The 25,323-nt window shown below is 45.9% G+C and overlaps 1 long non-coding RNA gene across 2 annotated transcripts in view; it reads left to right on the top strand.

Moving 5' to 3' along the window:
• The window catches only part of LOC102161912 (uncharacterized), a 38,489-nt gene extending 13,311 nt beyond the window's left edge, over positions 1-25,178 (top strand). The window contains exons 2-4 of one of the 2 annotated variants that reach the window (XR_304410.4): positions 12,929-13,260; positions 13,631-13,924; positions 20,521-25,178. This is a non-coding gene — a long non-coding RNA (uncharacterized LOC102161912). Of the gene's footprint in view, positions 1-12,928; positions 13,409-13,630; positions 13,925-20,520 lie in introns of both variants that reach the window. The other variant, XR_014810056.1, reaches the window with a different exon arrangement.
• The last annotated feature ends 145 nt before the right edge of the window (positions 25,179-25,323 follow it).

Below are 25,323 nucleotides of genomic sequence, written 5' to 3'. Positions count from 1 at the left end.
CTTTCATGGGAAAAGCAGATGGGGCTGGGCTGAGTTTTAAAAAGCCACCCTGAAAGCAGATGGGAGATGAGTGAGGGCAGAGTTAGAGGGAGAGGAGGCAGTGCCTGGGCAGAACCTTGTAGCTTTGTCCAAATGGAAGGAAGAGGAGATAGTTTCCCAGGCAAGGACAGTGAGAGCTGGAAGGTCCTCGTGAGAACTCACTCCACCCTTCCCATTTCACTGGTGAGAAAACTGGGGACTGGAGAGGAGGATGCAGTGCTTCCACATTGTGTTATCTGCGTGTGAAAGTCTTGTCTTCTGCCTTTACTCCAAGGCCAAGCAACGTTCTCTGTGCTCTGTGGAGGATCCAGCATGGTTCAGAATAGAGACTCAGGTGTTTAAACAAAAGACACTGGCAGGAGGTGGGACAGTGGGTATGGTATTGGGGTGGGGTGGGTCATCTCAGCTTTATGTTTCTGACCCCTAATTGTATTCTGTAAAGGCAGACACTAAACCTAAGGAAAAAGCTAGCAATTGCTAATCACAGACCCTCCTAGAACATGAGGATGTAGATTATATATGCCTGCACCCCTCCCAACACAGTCTTTTTTTTTTTTTTTCCTCTTTTTAAACATTTCACAAGAGAGACATCCTTAGCCAACATGGAGTCAGCATCAGAGGGTCTTTTCTCTCTCCAGGCTCCTCCCTCTTCTCCTTGCACTCACAGGAATTCTCTGTGTTTTCCATATATCTTCAAGTTAGGTTTCTGCTAGGCAAGCCTCTCTTTCTTTGACCACCTCTCAAAGTGTCTGTCATTTTTCCAAAAGATTTGCCCAGTGTTTGGCTGGTAAATGTTGAACAGCCAGCTCTCCAAGAGAAAAATAGAGATATCAATAACTTAGAATCATAATAATAAAATTGTAGTTAAATAACTAAGACATGATGAATTTTGAGTATAACTTTTATTATATTTAATATATAATTTATTTAATTGTGAATTTATCTCATACATTGTCAATAGAGGTGAAAATTAATTCTTAGCAGGGGCTGAAGAACTTTTTATGCACAAAGCATAGATATACATCAGATATACATCCAGTGCATAAACACACACTATGTCTGTGATATTAAAATTCATGGGGAGGGTGGTAGGAGACTAGGGGTAAAATGTTTAAAAAGGTTCCTTTTGAGGCAGTAATGAACAAAAGTTTGAGAAACACTGATTCATATAGTTTAATTTTTAATAATGGCTACATTTAACAACCAGCTCACTGAACTCCAAAATATGTAACAGTTGGCTCTTACAAGCCTGTATGAGCTGGCTCCAGCACACTCCCAGACCTGGGGTGAGGCAGGTGGCAACAAAGTAGTGGAGGGAGAAAGAAACAACCCCCCCCCCCTTAGTGCAGCAGTGCAGCAGGCCAGTAGGAAAGACGGCATGCAAGGGGTGTCAAGGCAAAGAGTCTCTGAGCCCCCATAAATCAGTGGGGGCTGCACTTCTGTCAGCCACCCCGCCACCCAGGACCTTGGATCCTGGCCTGTGTCATCCCATCAGGTGATTCCCCTGTCCTCCAATAGCCCCAGGGCCTAGGCAGCATGGCAGATTGTGGAAGCATCTTGCAGGGCCCCCAACTCAGCAGGACACAACAGGGATTTGTGCACATACCCTCACCCTCGCCCTAGAAGGAAGCTTCAGAGAATTCAAGCTGTCTTTGTTCCAAGCCTTTGGTCAGGTGGTTCTGCTGAAAGGCCTACCTCAGGCAGGCGTGGGGGGTGGGGTGTCAGGAAGGGAGGGGCTTGTTTTCCTATTAGGAATCAGAGAGGCCCATTCACTGATGTTCCTCCTCAACGGAGATTCCCAGTGATGACGATGACACAGCCCTCAATGTTTCATTAGGTTGGGTCTACAGAAACTTGGAAGACTTTGGGTACCTTTCAGTGCTGCCTAGGTTGGGGGAGGGGGTTGGAGACCTCAGGCAGGCAGATCCCAACAGATGCCCGCATGAAGCCCACTAGTTGGACCTTCAGCCCTACTGTGTGAGTGGCAGGATGGGGGAGGAAGGCGCCCTCCTGGGAGCATTGACAGTGGTTGCTCCAATTGTTTCAAAGGAACCCGTCCAGAGTCAGCCTAGGCACTTTGTTTTCTGTAAACAGGGCAGAGAGGAGGCACTGAGAAACCTAGGAAGAGATGGTTCCTTTTCTTTAATCTGTCTCTCCCCCTTTCCTCACCCATTGAGAATCTAGGCTCTTGCTCACTCATTCCAAGGCTCTCTGAATCCTTACAAAACCTCCATATAGCTCCTTAGAATCTCATTCTTCAAAGGCCCAGCTGCTTCTCAAAAGGGTCAGACCTAGAAGCCACCCCAAACAGTATCTTCCTTCTCCAGCCTTGCCTTTCCCTGTCCTGTAAAATAGGCTTAATCATTGCTTTCTTACCCGGTCCAGGAATGTGTTGAGTAGTCCAAGACTCCCAGTTGAGGCTCTGGTGACTGGGGAAAGAGGGTGGTCTGTCACTGCCCATTTGTGCCCCAGGCTGCCCTCAGGCTTCTTTTTATAAAGGCTATTTATGTGGTACACCCAGTCACTAGTTCTCCAGAGGCTTCCTGGGGACTTGCCCCACTCCCTATCTGACAGGACTGTTCCTTTCAGTCCCTAGAACAGCTTCCAGCTTTGGGGCTTTTCCAGGCCTCCCTTAGGAGGCCCTTTAGGCCAGCCTGTCACTTGGAGCTGAGGGGAGGGTGGGATCCACTAGCAGAGGATGGCCAGTCTCCAGCATGATCCAGGAAGAGTTAGCCATAGGGCTTCAGCTGGGGTGATGAGGTCCCAACAGGTGGGCTACATGCCTGGGAGGGCTGGCCAAGGTCAGCTGGCTGGAGGACTGGGGCAGGTTCTCATGCTCACCATGTCCTACCAACACAGAATGTTTGCACATGCTGTTCCCTCTGCCTGGAGCTCTCTTCTTTCTTCATTTGATTAATTTCCATTCATCTTGTCTGCCCTAGCCCAAGCATCACTTCCTCCAAGAAGCAGTTTTCTTTCATTTCCACATTTATCACAAATCTCTATGATTACAGTTTTCATAGCAAAGGGAACCTGCTTTAGTGGACCTAACTTTTTTTGGGTGTAAAATTTTGATTAATGTCTGTGTCTCTACTAGAAGCTTCCCAAGAGTAGATAGAATGTCTCTTCTTGCTCATCCTTACCCCTCTGTCTAAAGATTCATTGTATGGATGGATAAAATGAGTTACCAACTCTGTAGGGCCCTCAGCATGTGGCATTCTCTACTTTCTGTTGCAGTCAATGTGTTTACACGTCCATCTCTCTAGGACTTGAGGCAGTGAGGTGACTTGGTAAAGAATGTGGGTAGTGGAACCACACTGATTGTGTTCATACTCAGGCTCTGCCACTTATTAGTTAAATAATAACCTTAGGTAAGTTACTTAATGTCTCTGTGCCTCCATTTCCCCATATGTAAAATGAGGGTAATAGTAAATGAGTTAATGCACGTGAGCTGCTTAGAGCAGGAACAGGTAGACAAGTGCTCCAGCGAATGGGGGTGCTGTTACTATATTTGGAACTCAGACCTTAGGGCCTAGGGCATAATAGGTGTTCAGTAAAGGCTTATTGATTGAACCCACAATGTTTGGGATTGGCCCTAAAAAAGAAGAAAACTAAGAGACGGAAAGAGTGAGCCTGAGATGAGGATGGAGGGTCCCAAGAGTAGAGAGAAGTTAGACAATCAGAAACCCAGCATCCTCCTCCCTGGCAATGCTCCCGTTGCGCACATACACACACACACCACCCCTCCTCCCCTCCACCCCGATGATGGCAGCAGTTCATTCCAGGAGTAGCAGTTGATTCCAATTTGCATTTTTTTCTAGTACTCACAGGACTAGCCTCATGGTTTTCCCTCAGGGACCCCAGCACCATCGGCTGGCACTCCCTCTCCCAAGGTCTGTGTTTCAGCCATAAAGTCAGCCGTCCTGCAAGCTTCTGTTTTAACAACTGCAACCTTTTCCCTTTGTTTCTCCATCCCTAGGGAAGCCCTACTGCTTCCTGTGGGTTGTAACCCACTGACTTCAACATTCTCTCTTTGATTTTTCAATTCTTTTGTACTTAGTAATTCTTTTTTATTTTTATTTATTTATTTAGGTTAACTTTTATATCATGATTTTTATTTTTTTCCATTATAGCTGGTTTACAGTGTCCTGTCAATTTTCTGCTGTACAGCATGGTGACCCAGTTACACATACACGTATACATTCTTTTTTCTCACATTATCATGCTCCATCATAAGTGACTAAACATAGTTCCCAGTGCTACACAGCAGGATCTCATTGCTAATCCATTCCAAAGGCAATAGTCTGCATCTTATAATTCTTTATATTAGATTCTCTCTGTCAAAATGACCAGGGTGATTTCTGGCTCCTGACTGGATGCTGATTGATCAGATCCTTGAACCTGAGGCCCAGAGTGATACAGTTAGAAACAGGAGCTAGCACCCCATACCCCCTCTTTGCCTGAACTCTAAGGGGAAACAGCTGCTTCAGCCCCTTTTCGGGAAGCCTGTGGACTAGAGGGGGCTGTGCTACTCGCAGGGATATCTAATCAGCCCTGGAAAAACTGGGCCAACAGTTAAACCACACAAACAAAAGAGCTGCAGCTCTACACAACTGCCTGCTTGAGAAATTGCCAAGACAAACAGTTAGGATACTCTGAACCCCACCAGGGCTGCAGGCTTCCTAGGCCCACATGGAGGCATCTCAAGAAAGAGGAGCTAAGCCCCCAGTCTCTCCTTCTGGACTCGTCATCTTTCTTCATTCCCTCCAGGATTCTCTGGAACAGGCTATCCTGTTCTTCTACTTTAGAACCTTCTGATAAACTGTGGAGCCTTCCGCGGCTCCCTGGTGCATATCAAAGGCAGTGAAATACACATGGGGAGCTTCTAAAAATACTGATGCCTGAGCTTGCACCCCAGGGACTCTGGTCTGGCCCAGCCCTGGTGTTTATTAAAGCTCTCCAGTGATTCCACTGTGCAGTCAGAATTAAAATTCACTGAGTTAAAAGAATGTATTAGGACAGCAGTTCTCAAATTTGAGAGTGCATCAAAGTTACCTAGAGGGCATGTGAGGCATAGACTGCCAAGCCTTACTCTAGTAGTTTTCCCCAGTTCAATAGTTCTGGGGCAGGGCCCAGGAATGTGCATATATTTTAAGTTCCTGACTCAAACTCTTCATCTGGGGACCACACTTGGAGAACCCCTGACTATGGAGTTGGACAGCCCAGGTTCAAATCCCAGCTCTACCAGATGCAGTTGACTACCCACCTGAGAGGGTTTTGTGAGGACTGAAAGACATAACTGGGACAAAGAGCCTCACGCAGTACGTGCACGTAATAATGTTCACAGAACATGGTTATCACTACAATTATGATAATTAGTAGGCAAGGCTCAGAAATCTTGACTTATAGCGTGTGATATTAAACCATCATTTTAATCAGAGCCTCAAACTTCCCCATCTGTTAAATGGGGATAATGATACCCTGGCTCAGCCCACTTTACAGGTTGAAGAAAGATCAAAGGGGTTCCCTAATGTGAAAGTGCTTCAGATACTATAAAGCCCAGTAGGAGAGTTTTATTAGAAAGAGGTCAGGCAGGCACAGCCCCATTCTGGAGCCATGGGTAGGTTTCCCTGCTCACCAAGGACATCTGGAAGGGCAGCTTCACACATTGGTGAGAAGAATTCTGGTGAGTCCCACCAGTTGCCTACACGCTTTCTTGACACCCTCAGGCATACAACACGCTTGGGTCGGGAGTTGCTGGTAGGTTGTTCATATGTCTAAGGAGAAGAGATAGGGGACTGTGGGTGCAGCCACCTCCCACCTCACTGGTATTTCTGCCAAGAAAAGGAATGCAGTGGAAGAGAGCAAAGTTGTCCAGGGTCCTTCCCCAGCCTTCACCACACAGTGGCCATCAGGTGCCCTTCCTTCTTGATCCTTACTTTCCATTTTCCATCTGCACCTTTTACCCATCTCCCTTCCTGGGAGCCAGGCACGCGGAGGTACACTCCCAGGAAGACTCTTCTGCTCAGGGTAGGAACTTGTCCAGTTGTTCCCATCTCTTCAGCTCAACTCACACACAAATATTGCACATCTGTTAGTATAAGGCTAACAGGCTAGTTAATATTCTTGCTTTCTGCCTTTTAAAAAATACATATTTTGTTGGGGTTTTTTGGCTGTGCTCATTCCCAGGCCAGGGATCAAACCAAGCTACAGCAGCAACCCAAGCCACAGCAGTGACAATGGCAGATCCTTAACCCACTGTTCCACCAGGGAACTCAAAAAATACGTATTTTGGAGGAATGGTCTCACAGGCGCTAGGAGCCCTTGACCATGAGGATGTGAGTCCACACGGCTGGTAGGGAGGGGCAGTAGGCTTGACTTTACCCAGGGGCCATTTAGCATAACAAGTAAAAGCCTGAAAAGATGCATGATCTGACCTGGGGGTTCAGGTCTAGGAATACATCCCAAGGAAATATCACAAAATGATCAGCTTTTTTTGAGTCTTGGCTCTAATGGTGGGTGCCCTTGAGCACATTATAGCCTTACTCTAGAATGGGGCTTAATAATGGCATCCCACCAGACAGGATTGAGGAAGAAATGAGATAAAATGTTGAATGCAGTAAGTGCTCACTAATACTAGTGTCTTGGCTGGGGAGTCCCCCTGATAACAATTTGGGAGATGAGCCGAGGAAGCACATGGGACCCTGAAGCCATGAGGCAGGGAGGGAAGGAAGCCCATGCAGGGCACATTAATCAAGCTCTACACAGAATGATGGGAATTCCTACTGGGGCACAGCAGAAATGAATCCGACTGGTATCCATGAGCATGAGGGTTGGATCCCTGGCCTTACTCAGTGAGTCAGGGATCTGGTGCTGCCATGAGTTGTGGTGTAGGTTGCAGACACGGCTTGGATCCTGCATTGCTGTGGCTGTGGCCTAGACCAGCAGCTGTAGCTCCAATTCAACCCCTAGCCTGGGAATTTCCATATGCCTCGGTAAGGCCTTAAAAATAAGAAGAAAAAAATCTACACAGGATGAGCTGCCTGCTTGGGAAAAGTCCCTGAGGTAGAGTCAGGAAGGTGAGGGGTACCTGGATGTCTCAGTTCCTTTAAGTATTGTTTTTAAAATGCTCAAGACTCTCTGTCTCCACAATTCTTGTACACATGTGAAAGACAAGTAAAGCATTCTGTGGTTTAAGCCACTTATTTTACTTTTCTGTTACATGCTGCTGGATTTAATCTCTATCTAAAGGTAGAGACCAGTGGCTGTCCCATCAGGAAGTTTTCCAGGAGACCCACTCTGTAGACCCAGTAACCCAAGCAAATGCTGTGATGCCAGCATCACACTAGGGAAATGACCTTACCAAAGGACCCTACTCACCCTACCCACCCTCTGGGAGCTTAATTACGTAGTGAAAGAGGTTCATCCATTTTACCCAATACCTGGGGTATCTGGCACCCTCTTCCTGCTCAGAAGTGCCACAGCACCTCCCCAAACACGTGCTCCACGTGCCCAACCCTTCCCATACTCTTCTTCACAGCTTATCTTTTCCGTGTGCCCTTCTTCTTGGTCTCTGCTCTGTTAGGCAATAGCTAGCACATCTGACAAGTGGATTGGTGTTACTGGGTTAATGTGTCACCCTCCCAAGTAGCAAATGTGCAGTTTTCACAGGGGCCAGGAAGAGACAAGGCCGTATGCCCAGAGCTGAATGACGTGAAGATCACCAGAAAAACAAGAGGCCACCCTGCTGCTGGTCTCATTTCCTCTGTTCCACTCCCGTTTCCTCCTTCATCACATCCCCTCCCTTGGCACAGATGACCATGGCCACAGCTCCTACCTCAGCAAATGCCAGGTCCCCACCCTCTACCACCATTTGGCCTGAGCTGCCATACTGAAAGCGAAAGGAGGAGTTGGAACAGAAAGAAAAATAATAAAACCACAGAAAGAGAAGAAACAGCTGGCAGAATATTGGAAAAATTCCCAGGCAGGAATCCCCAGCCCTCAAGGGCTGAGCCTGACTGAAGACACTCTTAAAGGGCAATCTGGAAATTCGCTCTTAACACTGTTGCCAACTCACGGGAATACGTGACCCCTGGAAAGTGTATATGCATGAAGTCAAGTGGCATTTTGAGGGTCAGAGTGGAGCTAAGATGGGGAGGGGAGGGGGAGGGGACGCAAAGTGGGGGCATGTGTCTGAGGACTAGGCCTCTGTGGGATTCCAGTGATCAGGGCCTTTCCCCGAGGCAGAATCCAGGAAGGAGAAGGCTTGGCCAAACTATGCAGCCAAGAGGGTATGCATGCAGGTGCAGGGAGGGGCACTCCAAGAGGCTGCACTGGCAGCAGCGGGTGGTGGCAGCCAAAATAAAGTTGGCTGCTCTTACCTAAACCAGAATGAAATTTTATATCCGTTCAGGAAACATGGATGAAAACTGGAAAAGGTTGAAACAAGGATCTGGCTTGTGCTTCTAAGTGTCTGGAGCAGGCATGGCAGTGGTTGGCAGACAGGGAGGCAAAAGCAGTGGTACCACCCACACAAAAGTGTGGCTCCAGCCGTGCACAGGGAGCTGCAAGCTGGCCACCAAGAGGGGCTGGCATTGGGATTTCTGATGAAGAAATGTGAAGGGACCTGCAGAGCAGGGGATGGGAGAGAATGGGGGTGGGGCTGTGGCTCACCTGAACACTGGGTTTGAGGGAGTTTGGAGAGAGGGCCTGAGGCTGGATGCTGCGCAAAGCATCGTTGTCTTCTGGCCAAGTCTGGGAGACCCTTTGAGCCGCCTTGTTTTTGGCTCAGGGCTTGACCCACCAGAAAGGCCTCTTCACCCCTCATGAATTGCAATTAATAATAATACAAATAATAATCCACAGTGAACTGGTGGCCTCTTAGATGGGGAGGGAACAATTTATACCAAGTTCATTAATTCCAGAGAAGGTATGGCCTAAGGAATATTCCAAGCCCTATGTACTTAATCTTCTTTCTCTTCACTCTTCTCCCACCTCTTCAATGAGGCCAGGGGGCTGCATTTCCCCCCGAACTCCCAAATCTTTCCAACCACATGCCCCCAGTTTAATCTTATAAAGGCACTGGGTCCCCTTGTCCAACATTTGCTGCCCTCTGGACCAGCCCATGTTACCCAGCAACCTGACTTCTCACCCTTTCTCACTGAGGGTCGCAGAGTGTCATGGTCAGAGCATGGGCCCTGGGTTTGAATTCTGCCTCCACCACTCAGTGTCAGTGCTTCCTCATCTGTGGACTAGAGATAATAACCATACCTACTTTATATGGGTGTTTTGAAGATAAAATGAATAAAGTATTTAAAATAGTACCAGGTATGTAGTAAGCTCTCAATAAATGTGAGCTATTATTTATGTTGTTGCTATTTACTGCAATGTCCATGGAGGAGGGATTTTTGTTCACCAACCTCATCCAGGTAACTTGAACAGTGTCCAGTACATAGTAGATGCCTAATGAATGTATGTTAATTTATTCATTGTTGTAAATGCTCTGTTCTAACCAAACTCTTCCCTGTAACATACTTTATACCTTCCTACTTCCATGCCTTTGCTCACCCCATTCCCACTTCTTAAAGGGCCTTACCATTCCAATGTAATTCCTCCTACTACTTAAAATTTCCAGCTCCTGCCTCCCCTCCCTTCAGAGGGCCTCCTCCTTCAGGCTCAGAACTTGTACAAAACGAGCACTCAGTAAAGGCTCAGTGGTTTGTGGATGGGTTTTTTTACACTTTGGCTCCAAAACAGAATTTCCTCACTGACTTGGCACTTAATGTTTACTGCCTCCTGGGGTGGCCTCTAAGAAGTAGAGTCCCCAGTTACTATATATGTCCTTTATCTTGTGACATTGAGAGAGAACTTCCCAGGTAAAGGCACCTGAATAACTAGACAGAACTAGACATGTGGTCTCCAAACCACAGTTTCTGGGATTCCTAATTGTTGAGAGACATGGCATCTGTTTGCCCAAGAAACAGGAGCCAGGCAGCTTTGCATTAACAGGCTGCTTTCTGCCCTGGACAGGGCAACAGCTGCCTATAACTTGGCTGTTTATCTGCTAAAAAAAGAAATTCCATGGTGACCAGTTGACTCAAACCAACTCCCAGTGTGAGGCGGTAGTTTCAAAGTCCCTAATGACACCAAATGCTTTCCACCCAGTCCTTAATAAAAAGAAGAAACCAAAAGAAAAGAAAAAAGAAAAGAAACAAGGGCAAAACTTGAACAGGAATTTGCATGAGTCCATATTCTAAACCACCCAGAGTGTTCAATGTCAGATCTGGAATTGGATCTAGAAGGTTGTAGGCCTAATAGCCCCTTCCAAGCAAGCTTGTCTCCTGCAAAGGGCCCTTCCCCAGAGACAGAGCACTCACCACTTCCTGAGAAGGCCCACTGCTTGTCTTCAGAAGCCTGGGGGCAGGCAGAGGACAGGAGACTGACCTTACTGGTGGCACTTACACACCAAGCTGTCCATGAGGCTCCTTGAATAGCATGGTTTCATGTTTTGCTCCACCGCCAACAGACACACACTCATCACATACTAGGCCTTCTCATACATGCATTACATACATGGCTCTCTTTTGATCCTCACATGCAGCCAGGAAGGCAGGCCTAACTAGTTCTGCAATTTTAAGGTGGAGAAACTTAAGCTGAGGAAGATGAACTGTCCCCCGTGCACCACTTGAAAATGTCCCAGCTGGATGGAACCTGGGCCCAGAATCCATTCTCTGAGTCTAGAGCTAAGTGGAATTTAGTGTGGGCCCTTCTTTCCCAGGAGAGTGCCACTGCCTCCTCTCCAATACCACGGCCATGCTTCATGCCTCCCAGTCACTACTATCTATGTGAACTTTGCGCTTTGCCCCTATTGACTCAGAAGTGCTGCCTGATAAAGACGGCATCGCCCAGCTTTATAGTTTCCTCCCAGCCTTTCTGGCGACACCTGAGCTTGCTGCTTCCCTCTTCCCCCACCCCCATCCCCACACTCTCTCACTCATGTACAGTCACCCTCGCACACTCAGAGTCTCACTAGTCACATACACCATACATACATGATCACATACATTCACACATAGACACACATAAGCATTCGTACATTAACACACATACAGTCATCCACCTCTGTGGTGGTTAATGAGTGAGGACTACTTTCTAGGAAATCATGCTTGCTTCTCCTAATGCCCTTTCCTAGCCACTGGAGTTATAGGCTTCTGCCTTATTTCATGTTTAATAAATGAGCAACTCACCCTCTAAGGACCATGGTCCCTAACTTCCTATACTTACAAGCAAACCTGCATGTTCTCTGCATGGAGTTGAGAACTAGCTTTCTTCCCCATGCTGCCACCTTGTGTCCTGAGCCTAGAACTGCAGACTTTGTGCCCAGAGGATACTCACTTGCCTAGGGGGTTCCAGTACCCACGTGGGCTGTTGAGGGAGGTCTACATCCAGCTGACCCTCTCTAAAGATGGGCAATCTGAGGAAATGAAGATACCCTCTTCCTTTACCTGATCGTCATATGCAGTCCATTGGCATGGGAGTTGGGTGGGTGTACCGCTTAGACCGTGTGTGGAAGAACTCTTATGGTGAAGAAGCCAACAATCATCATATAATCATAGGATTGCTGACTTACATCGGTGTCTTTTTCTCTTTTCTTTCTTTCGCTCTTTTTTTCGGGGGGGGGGGTCTTTTTAGGGCCACACCCATGGCATATGGAGGTTCCTAGGCTAGGGGTCGAATTGGAGCTGCGGCTGCTGGCCTGCACCACAGCCACAACAGCACCAGATCTGAGCAACATTTGTGACCTATACCACAGCTCACGGCAACACTGGATCCTTAACCCACTGAGCGAGGCCAGGGATTGAACCTGCATCCTCATGGATACTAGTCGGATTTGTTTCCTCTACACCACTGTGGGAACTCCTTGACATCCTTCGAATCATCCTGATAGTGGATTTGGCTAAACCTTGGTGAGGAAGGTGTGATAGCAGATAACTTTGTGACATCTGACACTAACCCAAGAGCTGCCCTTTGCTCCTTGCCTAGGGCCTTGAAAGTCTGCCTGTGGCCTCTGGCCTAGAGCTTGAGCTATAGACATAGGTGTGACTGGCTCTCCCCTTGACCTCATTTACCCGACTCAAGGACACTTCCAGGCCTCTGCCTTTGGTGAGGCAGCCCAGGAGGTATGCCCCCTTTCCTCCTTGAGCCCATAGCCAATGTGTTTCAGGCAGTGATTTCATCTCATCTCTTATTTTACTCGATTTTATTTTTGGCCCTCTGATGCAGTGCGATGAATCAATCCTACACCCCAGATGATGGCTCACAGTCATCACTAGTCCTGGCAAGTCCATTCTTGTTTTATGTATTCCCCTTTACCCTGTGGATCACTGCCATCCCCCTACCCCACAGGCAGCCATTCTAGTGTATCCTTTTATCTATATGTATTCTAAGTGCAGGGTTTTTAGGCATGTGTTGCTATACACCATTGCCTAGTGCCTTATTCTTTCATTACCATTTTCCTAGTAGTGTTATTTAATGTGTTTGGGAAAGGGTTAATGTATACCTGTCAAAGAGTGCAGGTGCCCTAAGTGTTCACTGAGACTCTGCATTAGTGATTATGGAAGTGACTGCACTTTTTCACTGAGTTGTGTTTCCTAGAACATAACCTCAGGATTGTGGCCCATGGGTGACCCGACTGGGCAAGGCTGCCTTTGTTCTCTAACCTGAAGATAGTAATAGCACCTACCCTCTGAGGGTTGCTGTGATTAAATCGTTAACAAGGTGAACAGTGCTGGGCACCTATGAAACTTTCATTAAAGATTATTGGTGGGTTTTTTTCCCATTTAAACCATATACTAGCCCTATAAAATAGTATATTAATTCCATTTTACAGATGACAAGACCAAGGCCTAAGGAGCCATGGAAGATGCTCACGCTTGCGTAACAGTATTGCCCGGAGCCAAATCCAGGTCTCCAGACTCTGAATGCTGTGCTCTCCCGCTAGAAACAGCCATAGAACTCGATCCCAAGGCGCAACCTGGAGATATTGTGAAGAACCTTCTTGATGTTGCTCTGAGCAATGAAAGACGACCCAGTGGCCACTGCAGAGACAACTCCTGGCCCTGGCAGTCTTCATTCTTCATTGGCATCATTTTCCCATACTGCGGCCTTCACACCCACTGGCCCTCCCTAAGAAATAACCTGCTTCCTCCAGGGGTTTAACAGGTATCCATGTAGCCTCTGAATGAATGTGAATCCCAATGCCAAGGCTGTTAAGAGCATATACACACAGCTGAGATGTGCCACAAGCGCTTAGGCCTAAGAAGTCAGGCTTTGGGTTCTAGTTCTGGCTGTGGCATTTCCTCACTCTAGGGTAAGTTAGTTTCCTTCTCTAAGCTTCAGTTTCCACATCTGTGCAGTGGGAATAGTAACTGTTAACAGAGCTGCATGAGGATTAAGATTTGAGACTGCTCCAATCTCAAATACTAACACTTGCCTGACTGCTGTAGCACAAAAGCCTGTTAAAAAGCATGCTCCTACTTTGGATGAATTGTCACCCACTGTATGCATTGAACCTTTTTCCTTTCCCCTCCAGGAAGATGACTGTCTGGACCTGCCATCCTTACAAAAAAACACCTCATTCTTTTTCTGGACTTGCCAAATTCTAGAATGTCAGTGCTGAAAAAGACCTTGCAGGCCATTTGGTCCCAGTGTAACAAACTTGTCTTCAATCATGGGCTGCCTCCGCCTGAAGCAGTGGATAAAGCTGAGTCAGAGCTCAGCTGGCAGACATTTGTTACAGGGTGCAAGGAGAAGGTGCAGGCCACCATGTGAGGTAACATGCCACCTCCAGCCCAGCTGTCCCTGCTCCTGCAGACGGGCTTACCAAGTAAGTGAGGATCCCTTCTCTTCCTTCACCTGACCCTCAGGGCTACTAGATATGACTGCCTGGTTGGCACAGGAGATAAGTGTGTGTGCTACCTGGACCAGCATATGGCAGGGCCTACATCACAAGTGACTATTTACAATCATACAATTAGAGTTCATGAGCTGATGTCCTTATCTTTTTCAAATTCTTTAAAATTATCGTTTTGGAATAAAAATTATACTAATAGGTTTTAAGGAAACAATTTGCCAACAATCCACTTGACCTCTACCTCCATGCATATTTTTAACCTTTGAAATGCACCATGCATATTTGTTACTTTAGGCATTTCTTTTAGAAAAGAATAGAAATATTTGCTGGGAACTACTTTTTTTTTTTTTTTTTTTTTTGCTTTTTTAGGGCCTCATCTGTGGCATATGGATGCTCCCAGGCTAGGGATTGAATTGGAGCTATAGCTGCTGGCCACAGCTACAGCAGCACAGGATCTGAGCTGTGTCTGTGACCTACACCACAGCTCATGGCAATGCTGGATCCTTAACCCACTGATTGAGGTCAGGGAATCAAACCTGTGTCCCCATGGCTTCGTTACCATGAAGCCATGACAGGAACTCCCAAAAAGCACCCTTTAAAAGTGAGGGAAAAAAAAAGGAGGACAAAAAAAAAAAAAGGGAGTTCCCGTCATGGCTCCGTGGTTAATGAATCCAACTAGGAACCATGAGGTTGCCGGTTTGATCCCTGGCCTTGCTTGTGGGTTAAGGATCCAGCATTGCCATGAGCTGTGGTGGAGGTTGCAGACGTGGCTCGGATCCCACATTGCTGTGACTCTGGTCTAGGCCAGCGGCTATAGCTCTGATTAGACCCCTAGCCTGGGAACCTCCATATGCCACAGGAGCGGCCCTAGAAAAGACCAAAAAAAAAAAAAAAAAAAAAGTGAGGGAAGGAGTTCCCGTCGTGGCACAGTGGAAGTGAATCCGACTAGGAACCATAAGGATGCGGGTTCAATCCCTGGCCTCACTCAGTGGGTTAAGGATCTGACATTGCCATGAGCTACAGTGTAGGTTGCAGACAGGGCTTGGATCCTGCATTGCTGTGGCTGTGGTATAGGCTGGCAGCTATAGCTCTGATTCGACCCCTAGCCTAGGAACCTCCATATGCCATGGGTGCGGCCCTAAAAAGCCGGGGGGAAAAAAAAAAAAGAGCGAGGGAAAAGCCCAGAAGGACTTACGTGCCTGCAGACCTTAAGACGGTGCCAACCCAGTATCCTTAGGAAAGCAAAACTCAGGGATCCAAAAACCCTAAGTGAGTTATTTATGCACAGTCTGCCCACTCTTAGGACTCTAGGACTGGGGAGGCTACAGAATACGAACTTCAGTGGGGAATCGTTAAGTACCTGAAGTCATCATGAAGCAAATATGCTATTATAGGCACAGGCTTCCTGCACACATGGAGCCTTGGGGGCAGGTGTCTGAGACTCTTCTGAAGTCCCTCCTGGTCCTGACGAAAGTGCTGGGCTTGGACTCAGTGGCTGTGGGTTTCAAACCTGGCTTAACCTTCCTACTATCTGCATGACCTTGGGGGAGGCACTTCCTCTTTCTGGAATTCAGTTTCCTCTTTTGCAGAGTGGGGCCATGATATCACCTCTCCAACACCCCCAAGTGCAAATGAAGATACTTCCCATTCCAAGCACACATTGTAAAGAAAACAGGATAGAAAAACACAGAAACCAGAAGCTATTGGGTCACTTTCTTCCTTTTTTGTTTTAAGTTCGTTCTCTAATTTTTCTACCATGTCACAGATTACCTTTGAATTAAAAATGAGTAATTAAAGGAGTTGGAGTAGAGCTAATGTGAATAATGATGAGCCTGGCAACTTTTAGGGCTTCCTCTCTGCCAGGCAGCTGTTGAAGCTTTACCTCAGGTTTTGTCCCAACCAGCCTAGAAGGGAAGTAGCGTGGCTGCTACTTCTCGGCTGTGGAGACTGAGTTCCCAGAGAGGCCAAAGGCTTTACTATCACGAGAGGCCACAGTGACGTGCCAGGAGCGGGTATACAGTCGCATAGCAGTTTGATCAAGGTCAGTCTTCCAACTCTGAAGAAAGCAGAACCTCTCCTTCTCCTGCAACGTGACCACACGGCCTTAGAGACAAGCCTTTCCCAGCAGAGCAATGCTGTAGGAACCTGCTTCTGAGGGACCTGCTCTAGGTCAAGGTCAGGTTGATTAATAAATAACAGCCTGTTCCATCCAAAGTTTCCAGTGTATGAACTTACTTTTTTTTTTTTTTTTTTTTTGGTCTTTTTGCTATTTCTTGGGCCGCTCCCGCGGCATATGGAGGTTCCCAGGCTAGGGGTCCAATCGGAGCTGTAGCCGCCAGCCTATGCCAGAGCCACAGCAACGCAGGATCCGAGCCGCGTCTGCAACCTACACCACAGCTCACGGCAACGCCGGATCGTTAACCCACTGAGCAAGGGCAGGGCTCGAACCCGCAACCTCATGGTTCCTAGTCGGATTCGTTAACCACTGCGCCACGATGGGAACTCCCTGAACTTACTTTTAAACAGCATTTGTTGGAGTTCCCGTAGTGGCTCAGTGGTTAACGAATCCAACCAGGAACCATGAGGCTGAGGGTTCGATCTCTGGCCTCGCTCACTGGGTTAATGATCTGGCGTTGCCATGAACTGTGGTGTAGGTCACAGACACAGCTTGGATCCCAAGTTCCTGTGGCTCTGGCGTAGGCTGACGGCAGCAGCTCCAATTGGATCCCTAGCCTGGGAACCTCCATATGCTGTGGGTGCAGCCCGAGAAAAGACGAAGAGACAAAAAAATAAAAAATAAAATAAAAAGCATTTGTTTCTGGGAGTTCCTATCGTGGCACAGTGGTTAACGAATCTGACTAGGAACCATGAGGTTTCGGGGTCGATCCCTGGCCTTGCTCAGTGGGTTAAGGATCCGGTGTTGCCACGAGCTGTGGTGTAGGTCGCAGACGCGGCTCGGATCCCATGTTGCTGTGGCTATGGTGTAGGTCGGCGGCTACAGCTCTGATTAGACCCCTAGCCTGGGGTCTATGCTGCAGGAAGCGGCCCTAGAAATGGCAAACACACACACACACACACACAGCATGTTTCTGTATAAAAACATTGCTTGCTTCTCTTCAGTGGCAACAGAATACATTTTCTAAATAAAAATGCTAATATACTGGGAATTCACTTTGTGGCTCATTAGTAATGAACTCTGCTAGTATCCATGAAGCTGAGGGTTTGACCCCTGGCCTCAATCAGTGATTCAGGGATCCAGTGTTGCTGTGAGCTGTGGTGCAGGTCGCAGACACAGCTCAGATCCCATTGATGTGGCTGTGGTATAGGCTGGCAGCTGTAGCTCTGATTTGACCCCTGGCCTGGGAACTTCTATATATATGCTGCAGGTGCAGCCCTAAAAAGACAAAAGACAAAAGCTATTATACTTTGATAAGAAATGTCTTCTAATGATGCTTTTCTGAAAAAAAAAAAAAAAAAAAAACAAATTTCTAAACGCCCTACCATTTGTAAGCAGATTGCTTCTTTCAAAAGGCAAATGCTGATAAATAATACTTTTTAAATCCTGGGGGGATAGGTAGCCCACCTGTTGTTCTCTCCCACACTCCAGAGGCACCATCTGTTACCAGCGTGTTTGTGACCTAGGAACACAGTGCCCCCACCCACAATGCTGCTCCACCCTGATATTGAAACCAAGGCTGATGGGGGGGGTTTGTGTGGCACCAGACAAGTCTCTATTCGGCCTGGAAAACCCTCCTTAAAAGAGTCAGCATCATTCTGGAGCTCTCAGGTGTCTGCCTGTTGCTCAAGAGTCCTGAATCTGGCCACGGTGAGGGAAGTGGTGGAAATGAGTAGTGGCTCAGTGGTTGACAAACCCAGCTAGTGTCCATGAGGATGCTAGTTTGATCTCTGGCCTCACTCAGTGGGTTAAGGATCTGACATTGCTGTGAGCTGTGGTGTAGGTCATAGATGTGGCTCGGATCTGATGTGGCTGTGGCTGTGGCATAGGCCGGTGGCTACAGCTCCAAATTCGGCCCCTAGCCAGGAAACCTCCATATGCCACGGGTGCAGGTGTGTCCCTAAAGAGTCAAAAATTAAAACAAAAAAGGCAGAGGACCAGGAGACAGCCTTTGGGGCTGGCGCAGGCACAAACCACTGGGTGAATCAGACTTGCACTGACTCCTGGAGCCACGTACTGTTTGCCTTCTGTCTGAGGCCTTATCTGCCAGGGAGATGGGCAGGCAGCCAGGGCCCTCTCAGGTGAGGGGTTGTACAGCTATGCTTGTGGCATGCTGCCACACCAGATGACAACTGGTCTCTCAGAAGGAGCACTGGGCTGGGACTCAGGAGGCCAAAGCACCCAGAGATGGCCCTCGCTGGGCTCCATGAATCTGAGCAACTCACTCCCATGGCCCTTCACCTCAGGCTCTTTATCTGCAGGGTAAATGTGGGCGGCATAGGAATTTGCACACAGTGCTACAGGAGTCTTAAATTTGTGATTTAAGCACACATTTGATGTTATTTAAAATATATCCATGTCGATGTTTCCTTGTGGCATAGTGGGTTAAGGACCTGGTATTGCTGCAGCTGTAGCGCAGGTTGCAGTTGTGGCATGGGTTCAATCCCTGGCCTGAGAACTTGCACATGCTGCAGGTGGGCCATAAATGAATGAATCCATGCATTGCTAATGATTTTTTAAACTTTTTTTTAGACATAAAACCTGTTCATCTTTATGCCTGTTAACATGACAAAAGTTAATCTGTTCCTAGGTTGTTCTGAAGTAGACCTTCCTATTCTGTTACTTCTGGGATTGCAAAATGAGGTGTTTAACATGTTCCCAGAGTTCTCATTGTGGCGCAGTGGAAATGAATCTGACTAGTATCCATGAGGATGTAGGTTTGATCCCTGGCCTTGCTCAGTGGGTTAAGGATCCAGCGTTGCTGTGAACTATGGTGTAGGTTGAAGACTTAGTTCAGATTCCTAGTTGCGGTGGTGTAAGCCAGCAGCTATAGCTCCGATTCAACCCCTAGCCTGGGAACCCCCTGTGCCACAGAAAAAAAGTTTCCATTTGCATTCACTTCTCTGTACAAACAAAGCACAGGAAAAACTGGGTTCTGAGGTTAATCTAATTGACTACAATTCATCAAAACATTACTTTTCCTACCTTTCTAAGTCAATATTATCTGCTAGAACTTACTTTTTACAGCAATATCATTTATAGTTATATAAAATCTCATTCCAAAAAAAGTTTGCCTAGTCTTCAAGTTTGAAAATCCCAAGTTCTCTAGCTGTGACTTTATACTAATGTACAATTCTAATCCCTGAATAAATTCATAGGGTCTTAAACTTGTCAGTCCACATAAACACTGTTTCCTGCCTTTGCCTTTATGCAGATGGCTTTTTCCTTTAGATAGCCAGCTTTCTATCCTGATCCCATTCTTCAGTTTAGCTCAAGTACAACCTCTTCTACACACAACACTTAACATGATGATTGTTGTACAACTAAATTCATTCAGTAAAAAAAAAAAAAAAAAGGAGTTCCCGTCGTGGCGCAGTGGTTAATGAATCCGACTAGGAACCATGAGGTTGCGGGTTCGGTCCCTGCCCTTGCTCACTGGGTTAACGATCCGGCGTTGCCGTGAGCTGTGGTGTAGGTTGCAGACGCGGCTTGGATCCTGCGTTGCTGTGGCTCTGGCGTAGGCCGGTGGCTACAGCTCCGATTCAACCCCTAGCCTGGGAATCTCCATATGCTGCGGGAGCGGCCCAAGAAATGGCAAAAAGACAAAAACATAACAAAACAAAACACTTAACGGAGTTCCCATTGTGGCTCAGTGGTTAACAAATCCTACTAGGAACCATGAGGTTGTGGGTTTGATCCCTGGTCTTGCTCAGTGGGTTAAGGATCTGGTGTTGCTGTGAGCTGTGGTGTAGGTTGCAGACGCAGCTTGGATCCTGCGTTGCTGTGGCTGCGGTGTAGGCTAGTGGCTATGGCTCTGATTCGACCCTTGCCTGGGAACCTCCATATGCCGCAGGAGTGGCCCTAGAAAAGGCAAAAAGACAAAAACAAAACAAAAGCAAAACACTTAACATGGTCTTGAACCCAAGCCTTGGCTGCAAAATGAGAAACTGCCCTCACTCAAGTGGTGAGGTTTAAGTGAGCTGGTGGTATGTATATGTAAAATACTTAGCAAAATGCTGGCACTTGAGTTCAAGAAATGCTGATTATCACTATTGCCTGTATTACTATCTTTATTGTTATAGTGGAAAAAACTTACTGGAAAAAAGTCTTTGGACATTCAATTCTGTTAAACAGGTAGTGACCTCAGGCAAAGAATTTGGCCCAGTGTTCGCAAAGCAGTATTCTTAATGGGGCACTACTGCCACCTAGTGGGTGCCTGGGAAATTGACTTTTCTTTTTTATTGATTTTTTTGGTTGTTTCAGCTGCGCCTCTTTAAGTTTCCGGGCCAGGGACTGAACTCGCATCACAGCTGTGACCAGAGCCACAGCAGTGACAACGCTGGATCTCTAACCCACTGAGCAACCAGGATTTTTTTGTTTTGTTTTTTTTCAGTGATGGTCACACTGCCGGGGAACATAACTGACTTTAGGGGAAGGGGATGAAGATACGATGCCTGGCACACAAAGAATTGCCCATGTCCACAGGACTGAACCAACTACAGGTAAAAAAATATTAAAAGTGCCTGCAGGAGTTCCCTGGCGGCCTAGAGGTTAAAGATCCGGCTATATCACTGCTATGTTATGGGCTGGATCTCTCGCCCAGTAATCTATGCATGCCATGGATGTGCCTGCATAAAGCCATTAAATGATTAAATGGAACAAAAACATTATCTAAAGTAATTTAGTAATCTACCCCTGTGCATTTGGACTACTGTTTTACCTGTTACTCTTCTATCAAAAGATATATACTATTTAATACTTGAACAATGTTTTAGGTGCCAAGAAGTGTTTCGAGCACATTTTGGGTATTAATTCACTTAAACCTTCATAACCCCATGGGATAGTTTTTACTCCCCACCCCTGCCCCACGTTGTGAGTTATTTTTGCCATTACAGTTTTAAGGCCCAGCTCATTTGTGAAATTATACTTCCTCATTTCTCCCATTCAGCAATCTTGGCATGTTATCCCTACTTCATTTAAGCTTCTTTCCGTCTCTCTCCTATCATAATTACTGGTCTATCATTACTTCCTGGCTCCAGTTTTTATTGTCTACATGTGCCTTCACTTTTTTATAGGACAGGTATGGAATGGCTTCAGGTGGGTACAAGCATCTGACTTGTCTCTTAGCAGTCATCCCTAACAGAAATACATACTACTTTATAAACTGCCTTCCTTTTATTTTGTGTATCATGGTTAAGGCTTCATCTTGATTTTTCTTTTGGCCACACTTGTGGCATGCAAAAGCTTCTAGGCCACAGATCATACCCATACCACAGCAGTGACAATGCCAGACAGATCCTTAATGCTAGGCCACCAGGGAGCTCTTCATCTTGATTTTTTTAAAAATAATTAACATAAAAAATGGAGTTCCCGCTCTAGAGCAGTGGGTTAAAAATCCAACTGCAATGACTCAGGTCACGGTAGAAGTGCAGGTTCGGTACCCAGCCCCGTGTGGTGGGTTAAAGGATCCCACTTGTCACAGCTGCAACTCAGATTCAATCCCTGGCCTAGGAACTGTGTGCCACAGGCGTGGCCATTAAAAAGGGGAAAAAAAAAGATTTCATTTCAGAATAGTCAGAGATCATTACAAAATTTTCTTTACAAAAAGGGGGCCCAAGGGGTTATGAGGGTTGAGATCACTTTCCCTGTCTGAGCTTCTTCAGTAAATGAGATAACCCCAACATCAGAGCTGATGAGAAAAAGCACCACATGTGTGCTCAGAACATGGTAATTCAGTTTTAGTTCCCAGCCTGGTGTCTACCTTTTCTGTCCCATACCTTGCTCAAGGGATATCCCCAACACAAGCACCGTGAACTTAAGGAGTAAGGAAGCATTTTCTGATGAAAACAATCACATCCGGCTGCTAGGTGACACAGAAACCAGTCTAGATGATGCACTTATAAACTCTCCCACTCACCTTAGAATTATTCCAAATCTTTTGAGGAAAGGAATGGAGCATTCATCCAAGTTAACAGACTGCAGCTGCTGAAGGCAGTTCAACAGCTTAAATTTAAGTGACCACTCAAATATTCCCATTTAATTTAGACCATTTTCCCCCCCTCCAGCAACTAAGAAATGCTGCAGACTCCTAACTACAGCCACTGGTTTTGAAACCAGAGGAGGTAGGTGCTTTCATGAATCTCTGTCTGACCATAGAATTCTTAGGTGTTCACCATAACAGAGTCCATTTGGGGAAAAAGGAAAAATAGTTGGGAAAAATAGTTGAAAATAGTTGAAAAAGTTAACTAAAAAAACCCCATCAAACATAAATGTTAAAAGTTCGGTGTGTACCAGTCCTTATGTAAAATGTAATACTCAGTAGTGCTGCTATCACGTTCCCCAAAGGGTTAAAACTGGGGTGATGTCAAGACCAGGAAACTGGAATAGCCATAGCAACGAGTCACGGGTTTGAAGGCTGCCCATGACTCAAGGTTAACAGTGAACAAGGACACTTGTTATCAACCCGTTCACATTAGCACAGCTTTGTCCTCCTTGACAATGACATTTTAAGTCACATTAAATTAAGCATCACTAAGCATCAGGATAAAGCCAGGTAGGCCTTTGCCAAGAAATATCTTGACTACTTAACAAGTGGTACCCTGCCCAGATGATGACGTGGATTTCAGTAGAACATAACATCTCAGAAGTGCATGCTTCAGATATGTAATAAGAGAAAAGCTAAAGGACACATGACTTCCATTTATTTCTAGCTGTATAAATACCTGCTCATTACAGTATGCCTAACTTTCTAGAAAACAAAAATTCAACACGTTACCTCAAGAAAGGAAGAAATAATTATTTCCCAGTATACATACAATTTACACTTTTTACCATGAGCATGTTTTAGAACTAGAGACAACTAAATCCTGTCATTAAGTGACAATGAAATGGTACCTTATGATTGGGTTATAAAAATGCAGAACAGAAAACAAAGGCTTTGGAGACAAGTATGTTCTCAGATCTTCCTCAGCTTACACCTTGATATACCAGTCATAAATTGAAAATATCTTAAGTTAAAAACACTATACTACACCTAACCTACCCAACATTAAGCTTAGCCTAGCTTACCTTAAATATGCTCAGAACACTTAGATTAACCTACAGCTGGGCAAAACTATCCAACAAAATGTTGAATATCTCATGTAATTTACTGAATACAGAGTGAAAAGCAGAATAGTTAGGTCCAGAAGAAGTATACTAGTTTACTCTTGTGATTGCATGGCTGCCTGGGAGCCATGCCTTAGCTTGTTGCCCCTGCCCAAGCACCAAGAGTTTTGTGCTGCCCGCCACTAGCCAAGGAAAAGATCAAAATTGAAAGTTTCTGGAGTTCCCATTGTGGCCGAGTGGGTTAAGGAGCTAACTACTATCCATGAGGATGCAGGTTTGATCTCTGACCTCACTCAGTGGGTTAAGGGTCCACACTGCCACAAAGTGCAGCATAGGTTGCAGATGTGGGTGGGATACTGCATTGCTGTGGCTGTGGTGTGTAGGCTGGCAGCTCCAATTCAATCCCCAACCTGGAACTTCCACATGCTGCAGGTGTGACCCTAAAAAAGAAAAAAAAAATTGGTTTCCAGAGTTGCTTTCACACCATTATTAGGTCAAAACAAACAAAAAAAACCCCACGAGTTGAATCATCCTAAGTCGGAAATTGTGTACTTGTTTAGCAGCATAAGGAGTGATATTAGGAACTTTTTTCTGCCCTCTTTTAATAGAGATACTCACCTTAAGTGAGTGATAAGCATTACAGAAGAAAAAGGCCCTGGACAATGTTTGGCAGACTGGTACTGAAAAACAAAATTTATCTTCCTAGAAGACATAGCTGGCCAGAGTAGGTGTGGTAGGGCAGATGAATTAAAAAAAAGAAAAAAAAAAATTTAAAACCTTCCTTACCTGACTACTCCAAGTCTTCCACCCAAGCTTCCAGCATCCTAAAAGAAGCTTACTTTAAAAGATTTTAAATCTATTTAAGATTTTTTAATCTAAGATTTTCAATCTGTTTTCAAATATTCAGTTCTTAGCCCTCTCCAAATTATCAGAGTTCACCTACACCTTATTTAAAGTAGGCAACTTTGGAGTTTCCACTGTGACCCATGACCCATGAGGATGTGGGTTTGATCTCTGGCCTTGCTCAGTGACTTGGCTCAGATCCCATGTGGCTGTGGCATAGGCCGACAACTGCAGCTCCGAATTAATTAGAACCCTTAGCCTGGGAACTTCCAAGAGTGAAACCCTATCTAAAAAAAATAAAAAAGTAGGCAACTTCTACTCCCAACCTCCCTTCTGGAAACCAATTTCATTTCAAATGGACTGCTTGGCATACATTGCCAACTGAAGACCAAACAGGACTGCCGGTTCAATTTCTTGTCCCCATTAAACCCCAAACAGCTGGGACACATAAGCCAGCCATTTCAATGTGAGGACAGTAACATTTCCAGCTTCTTGGCCTTCCTACCAGTACCAAAGCCCACACTGCTTACTCAGCAGTAGGGCTGAAGGAAAATCAAAAATCATCAGACTGGGAGAAGGATCAAGACGGCGAAGGAGTAAGACCTCAGGCTCACCCTGAAATACGAAAAACCAGAAGATACCATTAACAATTACATGCCAACAAATTTGACAATCTAGAAGAAATGGACAACTTTCTAGAAATTTAGAGCCTGCCAAAACTGAATCAAGAAATCACTAGAAATTATATTGAGTATGTAATATAAAACACTCCCTACAAACAAATGAACCTTTCCACAGAAAATTCATGAACTTGGAGAAGACTTTGTCGTTGCTGAGGGGGAGAGGGAGGGAGTGAGATGGACTGGGAGTTTGGAGTTAATAGATTCAAACTATTGCATCTGGAGTGGATAAACAGTGAGATCCTGTTGAATAGCACAGGGAACTATTATCTAGTCACCTGTGATGGAACATGATGGAGAATATAAGAACATATATGTATGTTACGTCTATGACTGGGTCACTTTGCTGTAATGGTGGAAACTGACATAACACTGAAAATAAATCAACTACAGTGGGATAAATAAAAACTTTAAAAAATCACCAGACTGGAATCCTGTTTCACCTCCAAACCCATGCAACTCAGTTGGCTCCTGCTCACTAGTATCTACTCTATGACTAAGGTACTCTGTCTGTACCACTCTTCTTCACCTCAGATTCTTTATAGCCTTTATCTGTGAGCTGAACC

The sequence above is a fragment of the Sus scrofa genome, chromosome 7, assembly GCF_054392235.1.
Source record: "Sus scrofa isolate SSC_HxYL_T2T_F1_AM1 chromosome 7, Sscrofa_HxYL_maternal_Yorkshire_Landrace_v2.0, whole genome shotgun sequence".
Lineage (NCBI taxonomy): Eukaryota > Metazoa > Chordata > Mammalia > Artiodactyla > Suidae > Sus > Sus scrofa.
Note: the sequence above shows the minus strand (reverse complement) of the source record. Positions and strands in the feature narration are given on the sequence as shown.